Source organism: Oxyura jamaicensis, chromosome 4 (assembly GCF_011077185.1).
Source record: "Oxyura jamaicensis isolate SHBP4307 breed ruddy duck chromosome 4, BPBGC_Ojam_1.0, whole genome shotgun sequence".
In the NCBI taxonomy this organism is placed as follows: domain Eukaryota; kingdom Metazoa; phylum Chordata; class Aves; order Anseriformes; family Anatidae; genus Oxyura; species Oxyura jamaicensis.
This window is the reverse complement of record NC_048896.1, coordinates 52,676,825-52,692,163: the sequence shown is the minus strand read 5'-3', so window position 1 is coordinate 52,692,163 and position 15,339 is coordinate 52,676,825. Positions and strand designations below refer to the sequence as shown.

Here is a 15,339-nt window from a genome sequence, read left to right as displayed (position 1 = left end):
TACTTCATGCTGGAATTTATTAAAAAGCAAACCTACAGAGTTCTTTGTTGTTATTGTTTTGTTTTAAACTTTTATATGTTAAAAGATGTAAATGGAAGGAGAAATTGTTTTAGGCATGAGAATATGAAGATAATTAAATACATAAGCAGTAGTGCTAGGGATATTGAAATGACAGGAGAGAAGTATGTACATACAAGGAGGACACCAGTCAGGCTCTACGGCACAGTCAAAAGTTCTTTGGTAATCTAGCTATCCTAAATACCTACCAGGAATCGGAGATCAATTTCTGTGGTAAAGCCATTTGTTTTCACTAAGGAAGAGAAAACTAACAGACACATATACTGCATGAAGGCATTAACAGAACAGCAGAAGGGCCTGCATCATTAGAATACGATGTTAAGAGCATGTTTTGCACAATTATGTTCCTCAGCAGTAGTCTACCTTATTATTATTACTAACATGTATCTGCGATTCATATATACAATCCCTAAATCGTAATATCCTTTAGCACCATCGAGACTATTGCTAGAAGTACATATTTTATTTCTTCTATAAAGGATAAATAAATTTAAAAGTTCCTAAATGGAAAGACCTGGCATTAGTAATGAAATGAAGCAGATAAAAATATCTGACTACTCCAGTGTTCAAACTTGGGTTAGCAGTAGGACTGAGCATGCCAGATTATGGCTAAAATACTTTTCAGCAATCTGTAGAGAGAAAGGGAGGAAAGTCTTGTCCTCAAATCTAAACCAATGCCTTTGAAAAACAGCATACAGTACACAACAGTACGGTAGGTCCCAACCACCTGGTTAGTGATTACTGGCATTCATTTCTTCTTCATGCTTTATTTGCAAGCTGCTGTGCTACCATGATAAGCAAGCATGAATTCAGTTTTATCTTCCTAAGTTATCCATAACTACTTCACCACCAAGAAAATGCCCAGAGCAAAATGATTCAGTTACAGTTCACAGCCATATGCCTACGTTCAGTAACAAAATAACTTCTCTTCTAAAGGGTTAATCTGTACAGACTGGAACACTGGACCGCATTTAGAATTGCTTTTGGAGATACTTAGCATAAAAACCTCAGCTGAAAATGACACCAGTGAGCAAAATCCTGCATTGAAAATTTTGTGTAATTTCAGAAAATCATACTTGCCTTTTTTTCAACATTCTCTGCTCTTATTGTACATGTGTAATACATATATTTCCAATGGAAATAGGAGCTACCAGGATGAAGAAATGACTGCTATTTACATAAAAGAATTTTACAAGATATGATAAATAACTGCTACTTTTGTAAGATTTTCCTGGGTAAACCCAGGAAAATCAGGAAAGAAAGAAATTGTCTATTATACAGCAATAGAGAAGTGAAGCATTTCAGATGCATATAAAACATATATTTTGAATGAGTATTCCATGAATTTAATGTACAGAACCATATTGCCTATATAATCTCAGATACTCTCATTACCGTTTTCTACTTGTTGGGAGAATAATGATTAATTGCAGAAGAAAGTTGAACAAATAAAAAAAGGAAAGAGAACACTAAAAATAGAAGATAAGAAGAAATAGAAGAAATGAAGTCAAGAATGACACAGTATCACAAAGTTGAAGAATGACCAGTCCCAGAAAGTTTCCCTGTACCTCTTCAAGTACTATAATACGAACTGTGGGAGGAAAAAAGATATTCAGGGAATATGATGAAAATGTGGTGTTGGCAAACGATTCATAGTTACAGCAGACAGATATACCAGAAGACTAAGAAATAACCAAGTTCAAAAGAAACCCAATGGGATTAAGGATATGGGTCAAAGAGGGAAAGAGGGATTAAAGAAGAAACATGCCAGAAAGAAAACATTTACAGTGAGCAGCAACAGAAGCAAGGAAAGAGAACATGCCCCTGAGCAACGTTGCTTAGCTGCCTGAAAAGAAAACCAGCTTCATTCGTCTGGGATTTCCTCTCATCAGATAAAAGTGACAGTAGCAGTGCAATCTGATTTTTGTATATAAAGGCACTCAAAAGATAAGTATGCAAAGGAGAAACATCTGCTCAGCATGCAGCAGACCACCTCTACTCTGGCAGGGGAAAGGTATGATGGGCAAAGGACAAGAACATCAGCAACAGCTGTAATCACTGCAGACTGGACAGACTCAATTATCTCTCTTCTAATCACTGTCTCACCCCTCCTAATAGGTATGGCGTGACAGGCAAAGGCCTATAGGTAAAAGGTTATATACGGGCAAAAGATTCAAGGCTAGTATTTAATAGTTTGGAAAAATACTTGAGGAGTCATAATACAACTTGTATATACAAGGAACATACATACATAGCAAAGAAAAATTAAGTGCAAATCCCACTCTTCCACCAGACTGTTCAAAAGAAAAAAAAAAAAAAAAAAAAACACCTTGAGGGATGGAATATTTGAGGTTTGCCAGTAATAGAAGTTTTTTCAGGACAATTTGTGATAGGTTCAAAAGCATACGGTTATAAGATACTCCTTTGATTATTACTGCAAAATATTTTTTTAAAATCTGATTAATTTACTTTGAAGATCTCTATACTCTCAAGAGATTTCATTGAACAATTCATCTCTAAGCATGTTTAATTTTCAGGTTTTCATATATTAGCAAGAACAATTGACAAAAGGAAAAAAAAGATGTAAATAATGCTTTTAAAACATACATCATACATATAAAAAACAGCTGCATGCATTGTGTATCCAAGCGGGCCTCAATTCTTCTTCAATCTGTTTTAGCTTCATTTGCAAGCTGTCTGGGATGCAAAAGAGGTGGTCTTCATACTCTCCTCATTGTCATCCCAAGGGATTGTAACTGAATTGCTATATAAACTAACAGCAAGAATTCACTTTTATAACCAGCTACTACCTAAAACTGGGAGAAAACAGATTTCTATTTCTCTTTTTTTTTTTTTTTAATTTTAAAATTCCAGAAATTTCTGGAATGGAATCAGATTTTAAAATGAAGATTTCCAATAAAATAAAATTATGCTAAAAGAACTGTTCAAAACATTAAATTCAATCAAAATATCTTGGTACCTCTTTGACATGGTATTTGAAAAAAAAGTTAAAAACCCATTTGAAAACAGGTTTCAAAAGAAACCTTCCATTCTGAAAGTACAGAAATTGTGTGTTTCATTAACAAGCTTCATTTTTGTCCTCAGCACCAAAAAAAAAAAAGGGGGGGTGGGGGGGCTGTGTTCACATTTACATTATTTTATTAAACAGTCCCCAGTCAGAGAAGCAACAATTCCAGTACAAAGATGTTCAGTTTGAAAATTCCCAGATCAAGTGCCATGGCTTTTATGTTATAGTTTGGCAGACAGCAAAATCCTGCTCCCTCCCACACAGTTACAGGGTTGATCCAGTGCTCCAAGCGCAGCACGCGCCACATTTTGCTCAGCATGTTTTTAAAACAACATCCTTTAGACTGCCAGCATATGCCTGGTACCAGATTCTACAGAAGAAAACCTTCAAGTTCACAGTAAAGTTTACAAGTACTTAGTCAACAATATGAAGTTATCTCAAAGAATAAGAGGTAGCCTTCTAAACCATTTTACAGTGTATGGTTTACAGCCCAAGATAGTATTTTAGTCTGTTGTTTTAATTCTGTATTCACTATTCTTTCAAAATCGTCGTGCACTAACGCACTAAAACATATAGTTGGTCTTGTTTTTCAAATGAGGCAAAATGAGATATACATACATTCAGGAGTGTCCCTTCATTTCAAACTACAGTCATCGTAGTCACAGACTACAGCAAAAGTAATACAGATATTTAGCCGTATCTGACAAAGGAAAGGTAGAAAATATTGATCAGATCTGTAAAATGGAAGGGAAGTCTCATTCCATTTGTTTACCGTTTTTATTCTAAAACATTTTTTTCATTGTACAACCTACCTATACACACACCATAATGACAGCTTGCTGGTTTGTTTAAAGTGATGGAAGGATGCAAGCAATTATTTATAAAACAGAGAAATTAAATATTATTCCCTTGGAAGCCCCATGATAACATTTCAAGTACTTCGGTCATCGGCCATTTAATTTTTCTCCCAGTTTGGCTTGCACAATACACACAGTGATGTGGTGCAACACATTAACTGCCATCACATACTGAGCTACTTCATTCTTCGTTTAAAATTCTTGACAGTGGGCACAAAGTAACCTTTTATCTTAGAATATCACAGATTCACAATATTTTTCCTGTAACACTTTTTTTTTCTGTGAATCACCTCACTTATTTTCAATTGCATTTCCAGCCAGTTCACATACAAAGCTTAATAGTAGCTACCACAGTGACTTCCATCAGTAGAGTCACCCTCTCACACACTTCTTTGAATGCTTTACTTATTAGAATTATCTTTTATGACCACTTCCCCAAATCTACTACAACATATTGCAAAAGGAACACTTTTAGCATGAATAATTTATTTTCTGATTGCATGATCAATTTTTTATAGTTTCTTTAAACATTTTCATGTTAAACCTCAAGAGGTGGCTTCTGCCTCACCTACTGTTAATGAATTCAGGTGCTGGTGAATTCAAAACTGCCAATCCTGTAATGGCCTATTACTTTTATTTGTTTCAGGAACACTTAAATGACTACACCTCTCTCCATTTGCCTTACACCAAAAAAACAGCTGCCTTAAAATTATTTCAATTTTGCATCTTTACTTCTTCATTCATGAATATGCACAACTTCTTCCAATACATCTTTATCCAAAACACCTTAATAAATCAAGTGGTGACAATATTACAGACTCTTCCTGCTATTTAAACAGCTTCAAACATGGAAGACAAAGAACTACTTCTTTTGTTTATTACTAACACAAGAGAGGGTATAGATAGCATAGATTTCCAGCACTATATTCACAGTGTGTCAGGAACAAAATTTTCCCAGGCACATACTAATTTGCTGAATATTTCCCCCTACATTTGGAGCAATGGAAATTCAGAACTTCATTATCATAGAGGAATGCAAATTTATAACCAGTGTTACTACTGCTGCAACAAAGGACAGTTTATTCTAGCCTATTAGAAGTCAGAGGGAAAATACTGTACATCCAGTATCTGTAAATCTGATTAATCAAAGCTATAATCCTTTCGAAATCATTAGAACTGAAAGAAAAATCTAAAGAAAAAAAAATGGCTGTTATTACTGTGACTAAATAGGATTATCCAACCCTCTTGAGAAAAAGTTATGTATTAAGTGAGGGTCTAAATACTAAGAAAATTTGTGAGAAGAGAAATGCAAATGGTTTTCTAATTATCTACAGCCTATTAACATGCAATCCTGATTACTAGCAATTAAAATCTCCTTAAATTTTATGACAAAAGTTCATTGAAACGTTGAAAATTATAAGCTAATTATTGCACTGTAATGCACATGCTTAGTGTGTATGCTGACTACAGAAACGATAAATAGCCAAATATTGTACACAGTGCAACTTGAAATTCAACTTAAAAATGCAACATGCTGATTTCATATTGCAAAAACCTTGTAACACTCATTAAACTGTATTAGCGAGTCCTATAAGAAATAGCTGTTGTCAGTGTTATCCTATGGCAAGGTTATCGGAATACACTAAACAGTATAACAAATACATAAATTAGAATTGAAATCATAAATAATTTTGCCTATGTCTAAGCTACCAAACAGCTGAAAAAATATTCTGTTTCCCATAAACAGTTAAGCGTTTTTAAGGGAGCTTTTCTGGGATTGTTCAAGGCCAGGTAGGATGGGGCTTTGAGCGACCTGGTCTTGTGGGAGGTGTCCCTGCCCATGGCAGGGGGTTGGAAATAGATGAACTTCAAGGTCCCTTCCAATCCAAACCATTCTATGGCTGTAATAGCCTTTTCTCCATAAAGAAAGCATGTCTTCATTTTCTCCACAGGAATCAAAGATGGTTTGCTGCTTATTAACCTAAATTTTAAATGAGTATCAGTTCAATTCTTTCAGACTACATTTTAGAGGAAACCGAGCTAGTGTTAAACCAGGAAAGTAGAAACAAGAATACTATTCTAGAATAAGATCATTGATTACTGAGGACCTCAACATCACTTAACTGCCTCATCTTGCTCCTCAGTTTTCATATGGTAAAATACTGCCAAGATTGTATATTTGTTGTGATGCTTGTCTTCAGTGTATCATCTACTAAGCACAAGGTTTCATCATGCATCATTCAAACACATAGCTCCCAAGTAATCATGCAGGTGATGGGATACAGAAGGGAGCTGCACTCAAAAACTTGGAAAACCTTCAGCTGGGAGAGAGGAAAAATGTTGCATGTAAGTATTACATGCACTAAAGGAAAGATGAGGAAAAAGAATATTAAAACAGAGTGAGAGTAGAGAAAGATGTTAAGAAAGAGGCAGTAACCAGGAAACAAATATACTAACTGTGGAGTAGATGACAGAAGTGATTCAAAACAAAGAAAGCTGTGATCACATGTAAACTGTCAAATGTCCCACCTCTACAACCTCTGTTTTTTACACATCTGGAGTACGCGTTAGAAAAAACACTGGAAGCGTTTCTCAATATTATCATCCCTTATTCAGCATCAGTTGTTGCTCTTAAAACAAACAGCATAAAGCTTTTTTTTTTTTTTTTATATAAGATCTTATTGTCTTAATCACGATTCATTAAGAACTGTCTCCTGGATTTTGTTTGAAGGGGCCCCTGTATTTCTCCCATTTCTGGTCTACACATCAAATCACCTCAATTTTTGCAGTTCCAGCAACTATATTTAGGAGCCAGTCTTGTGGATAAAAAAAGTTCTTCTATAAGCATTTGGCTGAAAACTTTAAAGAGGGATATTTAACAGGAGATTCAGAAGAGAACAAACACTAGTCTAGAAACAGCTCTTCGTTCTTTCATGACAATCCGTTTTCTTTTTTACACTTCAACCCATTTTTATAGGCTAAACAGACTCAAGGTGCTGGACAAAGCAGTCACACCTGTCTCTATTTGCATATTTTCATACATGTAACCTTCCCATCATACTCTTCAAATTACTATTGTTGTTCCTTTAAAAAAGGTTCTTAGATAACCTGCACCACACAGAGACAGAGAATCTGCTGAGGGACACAAAATGGAATAAAAGGGATTCAATCCACGAGGTAAAGGAAGGTCTGAAATAAAATGCTAATTATCTGCATACATTTACATGCCTAATGCTACTAACTTCTAATCTGGGGGTGGGATCTCTACTTTCAAGTTCGGCTTCTACAGATGGTTCAAAATTCTGTACACAAAAGGATATGAATTTTTCCTAAATTTCAGAACAGAGCACTGCAGAAGGCATAGGACAAAGGGCTGCAAACTACAAAAGACTCTGACGTACAGGACAAGCTCAGGTATTTGAAACCCATTTGCAGCTACCCTTAAAACAACACAAAACACTAATATGTTTGAGTTTCAGATGCAAGCCATACATCTGAGATTAGAATGAGGTTGTAGGTCACAAAGCTGTCTCAGTACGGGGTTCAAATATAAACATACATAAACTGGCTTACATGTCAGACTGGAAAGATTTAGTACCTTGACATGTTCTGAAAAATATATAGGAACACCAAAAGCAATAAATATAAACCAAAAAGTGGCAATCATATAAAGTCCTGAGAGTTTAATATTAATAGAAGAATCTCAAATTTACACATTTTTCCCTTGGCATAAAATCCAGACTCCAGTTTGCTGGAATGTGTTAAGCTATAACAGAAAAAAAATGTTACAGAAAATGTAAGTCTCTATGTTCCTTTACTATATGCATACAATTATTTAGGTTATGTTATAGTACATAGGAAAATATAAAAACAATAGGAAGAACTGTGGTAATGTTGATTCAGAGCCAGTGAAAATTAATGCATGTGGCATTCAGCCTAGCCTTTGACTTTCAGATAGCTTTAAGGCCAAGCCCAAAGGAGAAATCATTCATACCAGCATAACGAAGTAATGTAGTCAAGATCAGAGTTCGTTTACTTCACACTCAGCTCAACAAGAATATGTGCCCTTCCCAAACAGAAATAAGTACTAACAATACTAACTAGCCTGCTGATCTTCCTTTCAGATGCAGTCCTAAGGAAATAAAATGGAAATGAGTGCAGAGGCTCTCTCCTCCCCGCCACATAAAAATATAATAACGCACTTCAAACAATCTAGAATTTCACATAAGTTGAAACAACGTACTGTTCTTCTTCATACGCCAACTGGGTTCAAAAAGACATATCCAATACTTTCATTCATTGTCATCAGCACAAAAGTAGCAGTACTTCCAGGAGCTTTTGCACTTCATAAATTAAGAGCTGAAATGGGGGAGGGTAGGCAAGATGGTATACTCATGCAAGTGAAGGCATCTAGTGTTAACAGATGAAAAAAAAAGCTAAAACATTCACAAATAAAAAATAGTGTTTACCAGACACATGAAAAACAGTGAATTGGGTTTGTATGTTTTGTTCTCTAGGACACTAGGAAAAAATATAGATAAAAAGTATACTAGGTGTTCATAAAAGGTAGAACAGTTTTTTAAAGTTAGTCTTCTAGTGATTTTTCAAGCCCTTAGTTTTAAACTCTAATGTTTTATGTGCCGTTATTTTGCTTTTACTGCAAAAGGAAGAGCTGGCTTCCAAAGATAAAGGAGATTTTTGGTAAATGGTGAAGGTACAGAAATAAATGACCCACTTGGCTAGTGTGTAATTACACTGGCTGAGATTGTAACAATCTATCACATGAAGGAGGATGACACCACGCTAAGGGGTTAGTCAAAGGAGATAGCCTTTGACTAACTACTGGACACAGACGATCGATACTCCACAGATATTGTTCTCTCAAAAAAACAATTGAGCTCTAAAAAAAAGTTTGAAAATGGATTCCCCCTTTCCTCCCAGATACCAATCAGAGACTCATCTTGACCTTATTCTGGAAAAGCAATGCTTTCTTAAACAGGTAGATGAAACAAATATATCCTTCAGCATCCTGAAAAGCATTTTTACACAGAGGAGTTTTGCTATGAGCTGATTTTCAGCTTTTTTTGTTTGGACCTGCTACTCTAATCGACAAATTAGAAAGCACGTATTTGCTGAGAATGAGCCTGCCATTACATGTTTTGCATCTCTCATTAATAGCATAAAGAAATCCAATAAGAACAGGTAGGCAGAGAGCACAGACGGTGAGGCTGTAAGTAATGAGTCTGCATTGAACTAACACCCATTACTTATGTCTTGTTGTGATGAATACATGGCACATAACCGAGTTGCCCAAAACATTCAAGTTGAAGATGCATATAGGTTCTTGCTTTCAGCTGGGAAAACAGGGACTTCTATAACATGCACCAGTACCGCAGGGATCTGTCCTGTTTAACATCCATGACCTGGAGGAGCAACTGAGAGCACTCTCGTCAAGTTTGCATGTGACACCAGATTGAAGGGGGACCAACCGATATGCTCAAGGGCAGAGCTGCTCTTCACAGGGACCTCGACAGAAGGGAGGAAAGGGCTAACAGGAACCTTACAACGTTCAGGGCAAATGTAAATCCCTGCACCCAGGAAGGGACAACCCCTTGCAACAATGCTGGCTGGGACTGACTGGCTGGGGAGCAGCTCTGCTGAAGGGGCTCTGGGGATGCCAATAGCATCCTGGGCTGCATTAAGTGGAGCACAGCCAGGAGACTGAGAGAAATGATTGTCCCCATTTAGTCAGCACTCATTAGCTTGCATCTAGACAGTCTGTGCTCCCTGAAGAGGAAGGACATCAATAAAGTGAAATGGGCCAGCATAGAGCCCCCAAGGTAGCTGGGTCGGGAACACTTGCCCCACAAAGAGTGGCTGAGGAAACTGGGCTTGCTCAAGCTGGAGAAGAGAGAACATAAAGCACTTGCCCTCAAGAAGATGAAGTTAGGCTTCAAAGCAGTGTGTGGTGGCAGGATGAGAAACAATAGGCACATATTTGAACAGTGAAGTTCAATGGCATTGGACTTGAGTTGTAGCTATTACAACAGTCAGGCAGGGGAACAGGCCCCCCAGAGAGGCTGTGCAGTCTCCATCCTTGGAAGTTTTTGAGACCCAACTGGAAAAAGCCCTTAGCCACCTGGTCTATTCTCACAGCTGATCCTGTTTCAAGGGTCAGCTAGATGACCTCTTAAGGTCCCCTGCAATCTGAATTATTTTATGATTCCATTCGAAATTTTAATACTGATAGAAAAAAAAAAAAAAAAGAGAGAAAAAAAAATGAGCCAAACTAAAATAGAAACCTTCCAGCAACAAAGAAAGCCACAGTCTGGGGATTTCTTAATTATTTCTTAATTACTATAACTTTGAATGACTTCTCTTTTACCAAATCAAAACAGAAGATTATCAGAATAAGTACTACTAAGCAACCTTCTACCTCAAGAATACTTGAAGTTATATACATGTGTTCTTTTAATTGCATAACCCTAAACTTACTTTTTTTTTTTAAATTCAACAATCTAAAATATAGAAGAGCAATATAAAAACTGCTATTACAAACCTGCTAGCTGATCATTAAGTTAGTTCTATTTATGTTCACATTTTTACCTATCTTACCATGTTCTGAAAAATAAACAAATATACAACTTATGTCTTTAATATTAAAAATATACCCCAAATTATTATGGATAAGTCAGTACGCCACTGCCTGATCATAGGAATCTAATCCCAAAATATCAAAAATCAGACATGTTAAAGATATGCTCTAAGAGATTTGTTACAAGAGATAACTTATTCTCCTTATTAACAGATATTTATATTACTGAAACTGACATTGTGAAGCCATAAAAACTAACTTTAATGTAATGGCAAAGCACGTATTTGTTTCAATTATACGCAGTATCTTTTTTCAGGAGACTAACAGCAAATGCACTCTGAATTTCCAGGTTAAAAATGGGAAGTATAGGGAGCAAAGAAGGAAGAAAGGAAGCAAGCAAGCAAGCAAGAAAGAAGCCAAAAAAGACGTGAAATCTGTGCAGCCATGGTTCCTAGAAATGCATACTGTGGGAAGTAGAAAAGCAGTATAAAAAATATCTGCTTATCTAAAAAAAAAAAAAAAAAAAAAACACACTTGAGAGTGGAGGCAACATCTGCCCTCTCTCCATGTTGATTGCTGCCTTGCCCTTTCCTTTAGGGCCTAAAACTACTATAAGTGGGGAAAAACAAACAAGAAAAACAAAACCCGAAACTAATGAAAACACATGATGCAGAAGCTGGAGTAAATGAAACAGCACTGAACTTATCTAGCATATAAAAGACATGCTGCTGTTTCACTAGGAGGGGTTAAACTAAGACATTAGTCACAAATGCCTATGTATTTCCAAATGATGATGCTGACTACTTTGTTTTGTCTAGGATTTCATACAAAAATAGCTAGCTGTTAATTTTATGCTGTACAGAAACATACAGTAGTGCTGGCACAGCTGTAGACAAGCACACCCCCAGTAGGAGAAACAGATGTTTTTATCCTAACTTGTTAGTTACGACCAGCTTCCCCTTCTTTCCTAGCTCCTGTCTACTTTGCTCCACAGAACATGGCAAACCAATTCATGATCTAGAGCCTCTTTGCCTCATATATGTTTAGGTAGTTAGATAACTACCAAAACTGGCTTCAATATATGAAGCAGTAAGCACTATCTGTACATGATGCAGTCTTCACCTCCTAGATTGGCACCTGTCAGTGCCCCTGAACGTAAGACCCTAAACAGCTCTCCACGCTTAGTGTGGCTGGAGAAGGAAGGGACATACTCTCCACTTGAACCAAACATCTACTTGTCAGTGAACACATCGTCTTGTTTTTAAACGCTATTTTCGTAACTGAAGCAATAAATATTTGAATAGTAGCAAAAAAAAATAAAAAAAAAATACTTTAACTCGACAAAAAGCAGAAAGACAACCTCAGACAAAGCTATGCACCTATGGTAGGAAATGCATGTTAGCAAGAAGACATCCATAGGTCTGTAACCTAGCAAACAGAAAGGCAAATAGCACCAAACGCACTGCTAAGAATATGCAGACAGAACATCCAGCATATATATTGAGTACAGCCTCCTCCAGCTGAGAATAGGGTATTGACTGAAGTGAATTCTAGCACGTATTACTTTCCTATATAGCCAGAAAACACAGACTGCTATACAGTTAATGATATTTAAAATTACCAAACTACTATACTCTTCTCTTTAAATTTCTCCAGTGCACCACTAAACAGATGCTGTCTAAATTTACACTTCAGCTAGGGAAAACCTAGATTTCATTACACAGTATTTATAAGCTATGTAGTAAACCCCCAAAATCTTCAGATAGCAAAACATTGTAGTGAATGCCAGTTTCAGGTCTGAAAAGGATGATTTTATGTAGTCACATAAACCCATCAAACACAGAGTCTCAGCTCTACTTGAACCAGAAACCAGTTTTAGCAGTCACTTTTGTCCCCTACTAACTGGAATCAAAAGAGTTTGCATTTTTCCTCAACTTGAACCAGAGCAGCTGGTCTACACTGATGGAATTTAAATACCTTCCCACACACACAACTGGCTCAACTCCTTGGGTCAAAGGGAATCTAAAATGCTTCCAAATAATAATTTTCTGTTACAGCTCAATGTTCTGAACTAATTTTAAGATACCAAGATAAAATATAAGAAAACAATGAAGATTCAGGCAGGTATACCTTAGAACTAGAAAATGTCTTTCCATAGTATAAATTACTTGACATAGATGCGTGATGATTTAACCCACAATCCTAATTTGAATCATAAAAAGATTAAGTATACATATGTCAAAATCAAAATGAATTGACAAATCAGGTATAACCTTAGACTAGCAAATGAACAGCAGTTGGTATGTGTTCAGGTTTTCACGTCTCTTTTTTCAATTACACCGTTCCTTTTTGTAATTCATGGTGGTTTTCTATTTATTCTTTTCTGCTAATTCTAGATTAAAGAATTGGGGATATTACAAACTACCTTAATAAATACTAAGACAAAAAATCAGCTGCTGCTAACCCACTTTTTTCTCTATTTTTAAATATTACCTAGACCTCCTTGAAGGATCAGATATATTCCCTCTTCTTAGTTAAGGATTAGTCTCACCGATATAAACAGTCAAATTCTTTACTTTTTAATGTGAAGTTTCTTGCCTTTCCTTTTTGTAAGCCGCAATAACCAAATCTGGAAGTATTATTAGCAGCATCCTGCCAGCCACTAATTAATTTTCTATTCAGATGTAGGAAGCTGTTGCTACCCTTTAGTACAGATTATAAGAATCTGTACTATTATAACATGCATTTAACTCAACAATCAAAAAACAAACACACTTAAATGTATACAAAATCAGAGAACATTAAGAATTCTCATGCCTCAAAAACAATTTTGTTTTTTTTTTATACTTCGGTTTTTGAGCTACATGAGGTTAAAGCAGCAAACTACCAGGCTATAGAGAAGAAACAAAAAAGTGTGTGGAAAAAATTTAAATATCTAGTTCTTTTTTGTTATCCACTCAAGTAACTACACAGATTTTTCTAAAGTTACATATGAAAATAATCTGGGTCAGATTACAGCCCTAAAGAGATTTTTCATTTGTTATGCATTGCTGGAAAAAAAATATTTATATATATATTTTTGTATGTATTAACAGAACTCTGAAAACTACAACTTTAGCAATGTTTGAAGGTTCATACAGCCAAGCAGCACCACAGCATATGGAAAACTTTACCAATGCTAGTATACATTCAGCTATTCATATACATGTCACATTACTGTTTTTCTTGTTAATCTCAACAACAATGTTTATCCTATGAAAAGTAAATGTTATCATAAGATGACTTCATAATTATTCCTCTCACTTCTGTTTTGCACAGCACTTCATTCTCTTTCAGATTCATCAGTTCAGACCCTCTCTGCAGTACTGAACTTAGCTTGCCTATGTCAAACAGTATTTCAGCATGAAGATTATTTCTACATCAAAGAAAACATTAACAGAATAGCATTTTTCAAAATTTGGATTCAAAATTGTTTTCATTATTGTAATCTGCCGATCTTTTCTAGATCCATTCATTTTACAGTTTATTTCTAAATAATTTTGTAACTAGATAAAAACAGAAATAAAGAAAAATAACAGCATATGGAATAATTTCTAAGTAGTCATTCTAAACCAATTAGAGAGCAACATAAACTCCAGAAAGCCTAAAACAAAACACCTACTTTTATTTACATTGGTCCAGGGCTTTTGACTGCTTACTATATTCTCTGAAAAACTTATTCTCACTAAGTTGTCAAGATAAAACCTTGAGTCTTACTACTGCTTCCCCTTCACCTTTTTCTTAAGTTTATCATACTGAAAAGATGTACCAGGTTGCTGGTACATAACTACACTGACATAAGCTCTAGTATGAGTACAAATGTATCAATAAAACTGCGATGTTGTTTACTGACCAGTCCGGCCTACATGCCTTGCATGACTCCGATGATTTACGTCAGTCAAGAACATGAGAACACACAATTTCTGACCCACACAAGCAGTAGCCTGGGCTGTTGATTCAACTACACTGGCTTGACAGACTTTGTCCAGAGGTCTTTGAATTTGTTTAGGGAGTTGCCCTAACTTAAAGTAACTAAATTCCTAATTTCCGTTATAACCTACAGACATATGTATGACAAAATTATCCTAGCACAATTATTAAGAATATCAAAGTGTGGTATTTCTGAAGGGATAGATTAATACAATATGGCTTCGCCACATTAAAATACATAAAGCACCTAAACTTGGCTTATTCTTCCTGACAAAAAAAAAATAGTATTGAATAAGCAATTGTCTGTTAGTGAGATACTGAAAAACTACATTATTAGTTATATTTGCCTTTTTTTTTTTTTTTAGAATTAAAGAAAAAGAAAATTAACTATCCCATCTTTCACCAGTGCAAGTTTAATCTCTGCTATTTATACTTTGCAAGTATAGTAATGTGCTGTTTTCAGACATTTTGCATAAGTTTATCCCACTGCCAGTGCTCTATCACATAGTGCAAAGCATCTGGTAGCTTACATATACCAGTTTGAACTAAAGCATCGATTTCATCTTTGCACCAGCAAGGCCAGGCTTTTTGACAACGTAGCAGCAATACTGAGACTACTCAGGCTGGGGGGATAGCTCGTTTGTTTTGTCATCACTACACTGGTAATTGGTAGATGCAAAAATATCATTGGGGGGAGGTTCTTGGGCATGATTCAATTAATTTGAGAAGTATTTGTTTTTATATTTGCAGGATGGGAACTTTCTCCACCCCTTTCCATTTTGAAGGTTAGTCAATACATCGGAATTGGCAAA

General features: G+C 35.8%; 1 protein-coding gene across 3 annotated transcripts in view; it reads right to left on the bottom strand.

Moving 5' to 3' along the window:
* LRBA (LPS responsive beige-like anchor protein) overlaps positions 1-15,339 on the bottom strand; it is a 395,253-nt gene that overhangs the window by 211,688 nt on the left and 168,226 nt on the right. The window lies entirely within an intron of this gene.